The sequence below is a fragment of the Cyprinus carpio genome, chromosome B3 (assembly GCF_018340385.1).
Source record: "Cyprinus carpio isolate SPL01 chromosome B3, ASM1834038v1, whole genome shotgun sequence".
Taxonomy (NCBI): domain Eukaryota; kingdom Metazoa; phylum Chordata; class Actinopteri; order Cypriniformes; family Cyprinidae; genus Cyprinus; species Cyprinus carpio.
In genome coordinates, this window is record NC_056599.1 from 41,611,529 (window position 1) to 41,623,587 (window position 12,059).

Sequence of the window (12,059 nt, forward strand, 5' to 3'; positions counted from 1 at the left end):
TGCGTTGTATTTGTAGGACTTAATTTTTAGGGGCTGAAATTTAACATTGGTGTATATTTAATCTGTGAATATTTAAATTTCAAACATACATTCACACACATTTTCATTATTTAAAAATTCAGTAATCCATATTCACCCTCCAGAGTTCACTTACAAAATATTTAGTGTTTAAAAACGTGCAAAACTTACAAAAAGTTTGTGAATGCATGCTTTAAAACAATGTTCAAATTGCTGCCATCTACTGGGCATTTCTTTTCACACCACTCTATTAACTGTTTTTCTATCTAGTTGTGGGGACTTATTTTCAAATAATTAATGGAATCTTTTAATTATTAGATTACTGAGTACAATTTTTTTTTTTTTTTTTTTTATTGACATGATTGGCCATTGGAAGAGATGCTAACTTCTTGCTAGTGACAACTCTGCTTACTGAGGCAAGGATGAGGGTCGCCTCCTGTCTAGCCGCCTTGACATGCCTTAAATTCTCTGCCTCCAGATATAGCTTATCTGCCAGAATGGCAGCATAATGTACTTCACTCTTCACCTTTTTTACGATTCAGAGATATCTATAACTTGCTCTGTGTTCTTCTTTAAGAGTTTCCCACCGGAAGCATGCAAAAGTGAGATGTCTGGTGAAACCTTTGTTGGAAACCACATGGAAAAGTATGCATTACTGAAATTCAAATGTAGATTTTATTGATATAGTACAAAGAATCTTCACTTACAAGGCAATCAGCAGCATTATATATATTCATTTTATTTACATAAAATTTGCATTAAAAAAATACTAAATATAACAATAAAACAAAAAAAATATTGTAAATGCTAAGTTTCTAATTGTATGAGTGTTGCAATGTTAAATTTAATAGCTGGGTTTCCATCACCCTGCTTTTATGCTCATTTTGAAGTATAACATCAGAATCGAGTGATGGAAACGCTGAATTTCGAATAAAAATGGCTTAAACCGCAAAAAAGTTTTTACGCTCGCTTGATGTGGTTTTTGACTTGTGCGAAAAATGGTTAAAGCAAATAATGGGAGATGGAAATGCATTTTCTGAATAAAGTCCTCCAAGCACATCAAAAAAATCATGTGATTTTGCGCTATGGGATGGTAAATCCTGACTAACCAGCAGACCGATCTCATTCCACAGCATCTGAAATGTTGTTATGGACATTCGGAAATGGCCGAGCAAATTCGGTCATCAAAGTATTTCTGTATATTTGCCTCTCAGAACGGTTAAACGACTGCGTTCTCAAACAACAGCATCCACCTCCGAAAGCAATAATCGCATTCACTGTTTCATCTGCTCGTTCTGAGGTGCAAGTAATTTATTATATAGGAAAATTATTATATTCAATAGCTTCTTCTACTTTTCTTAGTGATGTATAGTGCCAGTTTATCAGGAAGTGACGATTTTGTTCTCTTTGACTTGTTGGATGAAAATGGTGCTTGTTCGTAAATGTTTTGTGTGATATTCCAATTTTGCGCACAAGTTAAATTCACAAATTTAGATGGAAACCCGGCTATTGTCTACTGAAATATGCTAGGATGGTCGGGTGACTGACAGGGAGATCAAAGCACATCTCAGTTCTTACAAACATGCCTTCTGTGTACTTATGTCCTTCCCAGTTCATTTGTGTTCTTGGAATAGAGCGTTTGCTCCTATGTCATGGTTTGGTCAGTTAACCCAGTGGTTCCTAACCCTGGTCCTTGAGGCACCCCAACACTGCACATTTTGCAGGTCTCCTTTCTCTGACACACCAATCTCAGATCTTGGAGTCTCTATTAATGAGCTGATGACCTGAATCAGCTGTGTTTGATTAAGGAGGCATGCAAAACATGCAGTGTTGGGGGGCCTCCAGGACCAGGGTTGGGAACCACTGAGATAACCAGATGCGCAGCCATATTGGAGATACTTGTTGTTCTACTAATTTATAAAGTCTAAGTTCTCATCCACACAATACCAGAGCTTTCTCTTTTTGTCATTTTCATATTTATCCACTCTGGGACCCAGTTTAAAAAATAATTACATAAAAAAATTAGCAGTTTCAGGCTCACAAAACACCGGATCCGTCTGGACAAAATGTCAATACATTACAAAATCTTTACATATATAGCTAAACGTGTCTCCGAATGGATGGGGCCTAAACCATGGGAAAAAAAAATGTGTGGAAGCTGCTAAATCATGTAGAGAAGGACTAAGCAGGAAAGGGAAATGAACTAAAGTTAATAGGTGGTAAGGTTCCTTACCATCTGTATTAGTTAAGATATTAGCCTAATATTTCACCTACCTGACAAGAAATGATAAGAACAAACACAAATATTTTCAAGATTCTTGCCCTGGAAATCCTTAGCCAACCACAAGCGCATTCTCTACTACTTAACAGACAATCTGAATCAGGTGTGTAGGATAAGAGAGAGACACAAAAGTGGTGGGTCGTCAGGCCTGGACTTGAGATCCACTTCTATAAGTAATGGGTTCTCTAATCAATTCTCCCATCAGGCCACCAAAGTATTACAACATGAATGCAGACACAGAGCACATGCCTGGTAATCCTTAGTGTTTGCAGTTAGCCATTTTAAGATTTTCTACAAATATCCAGTGGAGCTTGAGTCCCATTCAGCATGCATGAACAAAAAATAATCCAAGAGCAAATCCCCCGAAATAAACCAAGCATCAACACACATGCAACCTGCTGAAACCTTTAGAGAAAGTTTATTGATTTTGTTGGAAGAGAAAACCGCAATCTAATAAAGCATGTTTTTGACTTTATGTACTTACTTCCCATTTAATCCAGAAGGGACTTAAAAGTGGAGTGTGAGCTAAGAAAAAAACTTTTACTTTGTCCAGAAAGAAATTATTAAAATACACATCAACACTGTTCCACTGCCCCTGATTATTCAAGCATGGTCCATTAAACTCAAACATGTGCAAAAAATGCAAGACAAAAACACAAACATGGTAAAAAAAAAAACTGTGTACTTCCTCATTCTCCAAACACGGTCTTCCTACACCTCATGTGCACATATCACCATCATCATACTGTCACCCAGAGGCCGTTAATAGTATTACAATAAAAATGGCTTCTGCAATACTGACTCAGAAAGTTTTATTGCCAAGTGTGGTTAGACAAGATATTGCGTCACACAGGTTCCTTGGAGTGGTTTTATTAGAATTTCTTCCTTCGTCTATTTCTGCTAGTGAACCAATATCAGCTTAACCACTTGATTCTAGTTTAGCAGATTTATTTGCTGGAGCAAAGAGCGCTGAAGAAATGCAAAGCATTGCTAACAGTTACTTTATACAGGATGGGATATTCATTCATAAACAAATATGCCTTAAGCCATGATATAGATATAGCCATGTTTATAAAGACCTGTGATATCTGTCAAGTAACAGACAAACCTGTGGTTATTGATTGTGTGGGGCAATTAAATCCTTCCAAATCTGGTTCAAAATATATTCTGACGGTGATGTGTCAGGCTACGTGAGATCCAGAATAAAACTATAATACATTTACATTTAATTGCAATTAACATGCAATTAAAGTGATGTTAAACCTAGGCTATGTTGCAAAAAGTACTTACAGTTATGTATAGAACAATTTGTTTTAATGTTTATAAAAAATGTATTTACAAGACCAAAAATTAAGCGTATAGAAGAATGTTTAATGTAAAAATTGCATTAAAAAAATGAACAATGTACATAATTACTTCTCTTTAATTTACACGTGAATATGCATAACAAAAAAATACAAAATGTACAGAAAATAAATGGGCTCATTTACAAACAAATGACATTACAAAAATGCATAACGTATACAACTTATTCATTTAATTTCTAACTTACATCACAAAAATAAACTACAGAAATTAGGTTGCTTTAAAATGTGAAGGAAGGGCGCGTCTAGGCGCGGCTGTGAATTTTATAACCGTTGTTTTAGAAAAATATTCAATTAACTATCATAAAATATATATTATTTGAAAGCTAAAACACTCAATATCCATGTTCTGAGGTTGTTTTTTAAATCAATACACCAGAGAGGAAAGGGTTAACATAAATGCTGAAGGACCGGTCATTTAAACGTACAAAGTGCACGGCAGTACTTACGTCTCATCGCCTATAGTTCTGGTCTGCTCGGACTATTCCAAGAAACACCAGCACACATTTCAAGGTAAGGGTCTACTCTTCAAGATGCATCCCACTTTTTAATCCAAAACAACGAAAAAATAGGGGAAAAAACGAAAGATCCTCCTATGTTTACATGAGCGATTCGAGTTATAGCTGTCGATAGCGTCCATTTTCAAAGAAATATCGATTCTAATTCGTATTCCAGCTTTTGTTTCCTATAGAATGGTCTATTCCGAGCAAAATGAGCCCTCCCTCGTCTCTCTCCTTCAATCACAGGCGATGTTATAACCCAGAACAGGCCAGGAGTCACTGACTGGTTTAGCGAGGTGCCAATCACCGCACCTCAGGTTTGGCTGTTTGTAAGCTAGCCAATGCCTAGCCAGCAATGTTTTGATGGATGGAAGTGTTAGCCAATCACAAGGATGTTTACAGTGATTCACAGTTTGCACCGTTTCGTAATCAGTTAGAAGATTCAGCGAGCGCAAAAGTTGTTGTGTGTTCGTGCGCTCTCGTCTTTACGCCCGCGGCGCACTCAGAGCGGCGCAACAGCGCTACACGGGTATCTATCAGCGAGCGGATATTCTCCACAGCTTACATCTGAATCTCTCCAGCAAAGAACGTCGACTTTAGAAGAGTTTTTGTGGTGTTTGATCGTGTTTTGGAGGCCGTGATGAGAAGCAGCGGCGAAGAGCAGCAGAAAGACCCGGAGAGATGCATGCAGCCAGGGATAGCATTAGCACGTGAGTTTCAGCGCTGTTCTCTTGAATGTTTATATATGTTTATCATGTGTTTGCAGCTTTTGATTCATGTTAGCTGTGTTAGATTATAAAAATGACAACGGAGAGGGAAAATTTGAGGGGGCTACATGATTTATTTATGCATGTTTGTGCGTGTGTATGTATATTGAGTATGTTTGTGTTTGTGCGTATGTATGTTTATGTGTACGAGCATTGAGTATGTATATTTATGTGTGTATACAACATGTAAACAGTTTTGCAAGTTTGATTTGTTTTGTTTACACACTCTTTCTCCCTTTCCTGTGTTTCAGTGACTTTGGTGTGCAGTTGGTCAAAGAACAAACCTTTTTAGTGACTGCCTTGAGTGTCTTCCTACACTGTAAATACTGTAAATAGTTGCTTTTAGTTTTTCAGTAACTTGATATTCATAATAATTAGCAGAAAAAAAAATCTACAATTACAAAATGTAAAATAAATAAATTGTATTTTGCATGTTTTGTGTTCATTCACTCTAAAATTATCACTGATCAAATCTGTTTTCATTATTAGAATTGTTCAAAATAAATAGTTTAGTTAAAATGTTTAAATGTTGTTCTGAAATAGTTTTGTGTTTGTTTGTGGTTTCATGGGTAGATGAGTTCTGAGTTGATATACATATGTAGTGCATGTAGTATGCAGTGTCATATGGAGTCTCTAAATAGCCTTTTTGAAAGTATTCCTAGACTTTTCTTGAAATAAAAGATCTAAATGACTTTTCCAAAGCTTTGCTTTAAATAAAATACCATAAAGATGTACTTTCTGCAAGTTTTTACCTAAAAATGTTTTATTTCAGCTTTTATTTCAGGAAAAGTTAAGGCGTCCTTTCAAAAATGCCCAAATTTTTGCCCAAAAATGACCAAAATGAGTCAGGAATAGTTTTTTTCTTGTGTATTATGGTTGGCAGAGCAGTTCTGAACTGATATACATATATTTATTATGTAGTTTTGCCTCATTTGGTCATTTGGTTACCAGGTGTACATTTGGAGTCTCCAAATGGCTTTTTTGAAAGGACGCCTAGACTTTTTTAAAAATAAAAGCTTACAGAAACTACATTTTTGGGAGTATCACCTTCAAATTTGAATCAAAATATGTTCAGACATTCAGGTTAATGATTATGGCATTTTAAGGCCTTTGGCAAATAAGTCACTATCATTTTTCCCTTAGTGAATTTCATTCAAAGATATCATGAGTCGCTTTCATGTAAGTTTTACCTTGTTTTTACTCTGTTGCTATACTAATTTTTGAGTTATTATGACTCCAGAGTAATAAAGGTTTAAGTGTCTAGTTTCAGACAATACCAGATTTATAAATTTAGACCATAGGGTTCAAGAGCTACAGACATTTTTATTTGGGTATGTAGTTTTTCAGAAAATGCTCAAAAATAGGGGCGCAGGTTAAGAGACTTCTTTCAAAAACATTAACAATAGTAATGTGTCCACATTTTTGTGATGTATAAGTAAAATACTTTTCACAAAACGGCAAGGCCCAGGTTGGATCCGGGTCCCATCTGAAAAAAAAACTTTTTTCTACCCCAGTTTAAATGGCCCAGCCAAATTTCTCCCACGGGAGGCAAATAAAGTCAACTTAACCTAACCAGTGCTTAAACATAGCCCCAGCTGTGACCAGGGTCCAATGAATCTTATTGTCTTCTGTCCTGAAAGACTCCCACAGCAACAAGGGGATATTGTCTCCAAGATAATTTTATTCAGTAGTTTGATATTGTCAATGACATGTCCCGACAATGCTTTACTGTAAGGGGCATATGAATCACTGCATTTGGAAAGGTTTGAGCAGCAGCTCTCAATAAGCGCTGCACATTTATTTCCAGGAGTGACGGATTCCTGTGTTCCTTATTATTCAACCCCAGTTCCCAGAACCAAGATTAAAAACCATTGCTCTTAATAACTTCACAAATATTTCAGTGTGTCTATCTTCATCTTTTCCAGTCAATTGTCAGTAACAGAAAGGGAAATGAAAGCAGACAGAAGGATGTTCAGGTGGTTCCTGAGACACACAGCTTTGTGGCCTTTTCTGTTGTCTTCTCAACATTAGACAATACCATTGTAGTCAATTTTGATAGAAAGAGAAAGATTTGCATGTTTTGTTTGTAAATGTTTTGTATGTGACGACTGATGTAGTATTTGTGTTTCCAGTAAAAATATCTGTATGTTTTTTTTAACTGTTTAAAAACAAAATTTCATGAATTTGGTTTAAGACAAAAATATTTTCAGAATAATGTACTTCTCTAAAAAGTAAAATTTTGCCTCTCAGGCAGATGCATTTGATATGGATGTTTGGACATTTTTATTATAAAGCAAGACAAGGAAACGGAACAGGAAAATCATTTTAGTTATGCAATTTTTTTTTGCAGAGATGACATTTTCCATCTGTATTATAGCTGAATGAAATCTGAATCTGAAAACATAAAACATGGTTTACACATGCAATCCTAGTTCCCTGAAAGGGAACTACACATTTATTAAAGGGTTAGTTCACCCAAATATTAAAATTATGTCATTAATGACTCACCCTCATGTCGTTCCAAACCTGTAAGACCTCCGTTCATCTTCGGAACACAGTATAAGATATTTTAGATTTAGTCCGAGAGCTTTCTGTTCCTCCATTGAGAATGTATGTACGTTATACTGTCCACGTCCAGAAAGGTAATAAAAACATCATCAAAGTAGTTCATGTGACATCAGAGGGTCCGTTAGAATTTTTTGAAGCATCGAAAATACATTTTGGTCCAAAAATAGCAAAAACTTTATTCAGCGTTGTCTTCTCTTCCGGGTCTGTTGTGAGCGCGTTCACAACACTGCACTGTAGTGATATCCGGTTCGCGAATGAATCACTCGATGTAACCGGATCTTCTTGAACCAGTTCACCAAATCGAACTGAATCGTTTGAAATGGTTCGCGTCAACAATAAGCATTAATTCACAAATGACTTAAGCTGTTAACTTTTTTAATGTGGCTGACACTCCCTCTGAGTCAAAATAAACCAATATCCCGGAGTAATTCATTTACTCAAACAGTACACTGACTGAACTGCTGTGAAGAGAGAACTGATGAACACCGAGCCGAGCCAGATAACGAACAAAAGATTGACTCGTTCTCGAGTCAAGAACCGTTTCTGTCGGACGCGTCCGGTTCGAGAACCGAGGAGCTGATGATACTGCGCATGCGTGATTCAGACTGACACACAGCGCGTCTGAACCGAGCTGGTTCTTTTGATGATTGATTCTGAAATGATTCTGAGCTAATGTTATGAGCGCGGGTAAACCGAAGGCTTGAATCAAGGGCAATCATCGCCAATGACGTCATTACGTCGAGCGCAAAAAAAGAACTGGTGAAACCGTTTTCGGCAACCGGTTTATTGAATCAAACTGTCCGAAAGAACCGGTTCGCGGAGAAGAACAGCACTTCCCATCACTACTGTTGATCCGAAAACCAATGCAACCGGTTCTTGACTCGAGAACGAGACGATCTTTCGTTCGTTATCTGGCTCGGCTCGGTGTTCATCTTCAGTTCTCTCTTCACAGCAGTTCAGTCAGAGTACTGTTTGAGTAAATGAATTACTCCGGGATATTGGTTTATTTGAACTCAGAGGGAGTGTCAGCCATGTTAAAAAAGTTAACAGCTTAAGTCATTTGTGGATTAATGCTTATTGTACACGCGAACCATTTCAAACGATTCAGTTCGATTTGGTGAACTGGTTCAAGAAGATCCGGTTACATCGAGTGATTCGTTCGCGAACCGGATATCACTAAACTGCAGTGTTGTGAACGCGCTCACAACAGACACGGAAGAGAAGACAACACTGAATAAAGTCATAGTTTTTGCTATTTTTGGACCAAAATGTATTTTTGATGCTTCAAAAAATTCTAACGGACCCTCTGATGTCACATGGACTACTTTGAAGATGTTTTTATTACCTTTCTGGACGTGGACAGTATACCGTACATACATTCTCAATGGAGGGACTGAAAGCTCTCGGACTAAATCTAAAATATCTTAAACTGTGTTCCGAAGATGAACGGAGGTCTTATGCTGCGTTCACACCAAACGCGAATAGAGCGTCTGGCGCGAATGATTTCAATGTTAAGTCAATGTAAAGACGCGTTTACGCGCGTCTGGAGGTCTCGCGGCGCGAATGACGTGTTTAGCGCGGCGCGATAGACGCGAATTCGCCTAATTCGCGCGTCAAGTTCGTGCGAACTGAGCGTCTGGCGCGATACGCGCAAATGGTGCTTTTGTGCATTTATGTGTTTGACGCGAATTCGCGTCTGAATCCCCACCTTAAAAACCAAAAATTAGCCATCAAATCACCACACACAAACCAATAATTATCCTGCTCAGGAGTCATTCAACATGGAGGAACGACTGATGTTGTCAGTGAGCAGTCATCCGGAGCTATATGACAAAAGTTCATATTTCTATAGAGACAGGAATAAAAATGCCCTATATATATAAAACATATTAATAGATTAATTGAATAAAGGCCAAAGATAAGATTTACCCCAAATGAATTATATTTTATCTTGAACTACTGAAGAGACATCAGAGCCAGCGGCAAATGTCAGAAGGTCTAGCCGAGGTGAGGCTGCTCTCGGCGGATACATGAGCACTGAGCTCCCGCTGATCGCATGGAGCTCGTCTCCGAAAATCGGCGAAACACATTTTTAAATAGACGCTGTCTTTATAAATAAACCGCATATTTGAGTTTAAAACAACTACATTCTCGCCTGAAATACTTTTAAAACTACATTTCATGACACGATAACAGTAATATTTTGAAAATTATCCAAATAAAAATGGTGGTTGAAAATGCTGCGTGAACTCAGCTGGCAGAAGCCCCCCATGACGCGAATTCGCGTCTGTTGTTAAGTTAATTTCACGCGCGAATGTTCTCAAAATGTTCAAGCGGCAAACTAGACGTGGTAGACGCGAATTTGACGCTTTATTCGCGTTTGGTGTGAACACCGCATTACTGGTTTGGAACGACATGAGGGTGAGTCATTAATGACATAATTTTAATATTTGGGTGAACTAACCCTTTAATGGTGTTGATACGACGGGAATGCACATTCAAATTCACAAAAAAAAAAAAGAAAAATAAGTGAGCAACTGTAAGCTTGTTCAATTTCATTATGCAAAACAAAAAAAATATATTTTTGAAAGGAGGACATTATGCTAAACATTAGTGCTCAAATGTGCAAACCACTGAGAGACACAGATGACCTGTACTGCATTAATAGAAAGACTGTTCATATACAAAACATTCAGTATAAATATTCTTCGAAACATGTCATGACTGTGAGGACACAAACTTTTATAATGTTTTATAATGAGACATTGAAGAGTCTCATTCTAGTGTTTAATGCTGAGAAGGACTCTTGCCTCGAAGCCTCAGAAGAACTGAACTAGGAAGGATGCAGCCTTTTGAAGCACCCATGATTTTAAATTCAGGTAATTAATTAATTCAGGTGATTCACTCAAAACGAAATTTACATGGAAAACAGTTCATTTCACAGTATAACTGTTTTTGCTGTACTTTGTATTAAATAAATGAAACCTTAGTGAGCAGGAGACAAAAACATAAAAAATTAATTCAGCTGGCATGCAGGATTAGTTGTGTAAGCATTCACAATCATTTCATACAAAAACAGTCTGAACAACTGGATTATTATGAACAACTGAAGCAAGAAGAGTCTAGTGGACTCCATCTGTTTCTGGTGTAGAGTTTATTGGAATCAATCTTGCTCCACAATATGCATAGTTTTCTGCCTTTCCATATGTGATATATCATATTTATTGTATAAAAATAGGTATAAATAATTGCTAAGTGAAATGTAGAGATATGTAAATTACTTAAATATAGTCACACCAGTAATATGCAATTACCCTATTTTTATTGGATGCTTGGAAGACAGCTGTTTGGTTGTAGCTGAAGACTGAACTGAAAGATATTTGGAGCATGTTGGAGCAATGGTAGTCTTTCTTTTTGGGAGGTGAGGGTATCATCTGTGTGGAGCTGGGTGAAGCTGAAGAAACCCATTTCTTTGGAATATGGATCCAACATGTCTGGCTCCATTTTTAATCCTTTTCTATACTCTTGTCTCTTGTTTCCAACTTTTTTGCCAACCACAAAGCTATCATTGTGTCTTCTTTCCATTCTTTGTTTTTGTACCCTCTCCAGGATTTTTTCAACAATTGTTTAAATGGATTCCATGCACTTTTTCTGTTGACTCATGGTCATCTCTGAGCAGCAGGTCATTTCCACCATTGCTTTTTCACTAAGCAGCGTTTCTGTTCAGTGGATACTCTCCAAAATGTCACTATGGTGACGCGGAGGAGATGGATTGTTGAATAAAATAATTATTTTTGTTTTCTTTGCATACAAAAAGTATTCTCGTAGCTTCGTAAAATTAAGAGATGTGTTTTTACCCGATTCTTGAAGATGGCTAAGGACTCAGCTGCTCGGATTGAGTTCGAAAGGTCATTCCACCAGGAGGGAACATTTAATCACTTGCAGAATGCAAGCTTCTAGACGGACATAAGTCTGATGTAATGAATTTAAGTAAAGGGGTGCAGAGCCAGTGTTGGTTTTGTAGGCAAACATCAATACCTTGAATTTTATGTGAACAGCTATTGGTAGCCAGTGCAAATTGATAAACAGAGGTGTGACATACATTTTTTTTGGCTCATTAAAAATTAATCTTGCTGCCGCATTTTGGATTAACTGTAAAGGTTTGATAAAAACTGGCTGGAAGACCTGCCAAGACAGAACTGCAATAGTCCAGCCTGGACAGAACAAGAGCTTGAACAAGGAGTTGTGCAGCATGTTCCAGAAGAAAGGGCCTGATCTTCTTGATGTTGAATAAAGCAAAACTGCAGGACCGAGCAGTTTTAGCAATGTGGTCTGAGAAAGTTAGCTAATCATCAATCATAACTCCAAAGTTTCTGGCTGTTTTTAAAGGAGTTATGGTTGATGTGCCTAACTGGATGGTGAAATTGTGATGAAACGAAGGGTTTGCTGGAACCACAAGCAGTTTTGTCTTGGCAAGGTTGAGTTAAAGGTGATGGTCCTTCATCCAGCAAGAAATGTCTGTTAGACAAGCTGAGATGCGAGCAGCTACCGATGGATCATC

The 12,059-nt window shown here is 37.4% G+C and overlaps 1 long non-coding RNA gene across 1 annotated transcript; it reads left to right on the forward strand.

Moving 5' to 3' along the window:
* The first annotated feature begins 4,576 nt into the window (after window positions 1-4,576).
* Window positions 4,577-5,360, forward strand: LOC122136632. Its single transcript, XR_006154277.1, has 2 exons — window positions 4,577-4,873; window positions 5,182-5,360. It is a non-coding gene; the product is annotated as an uncharacterized LOC122136632 (long non-coding RNA).
* Window positions 5,361-12,059: the final 6,699 nt, after the last annotated feature.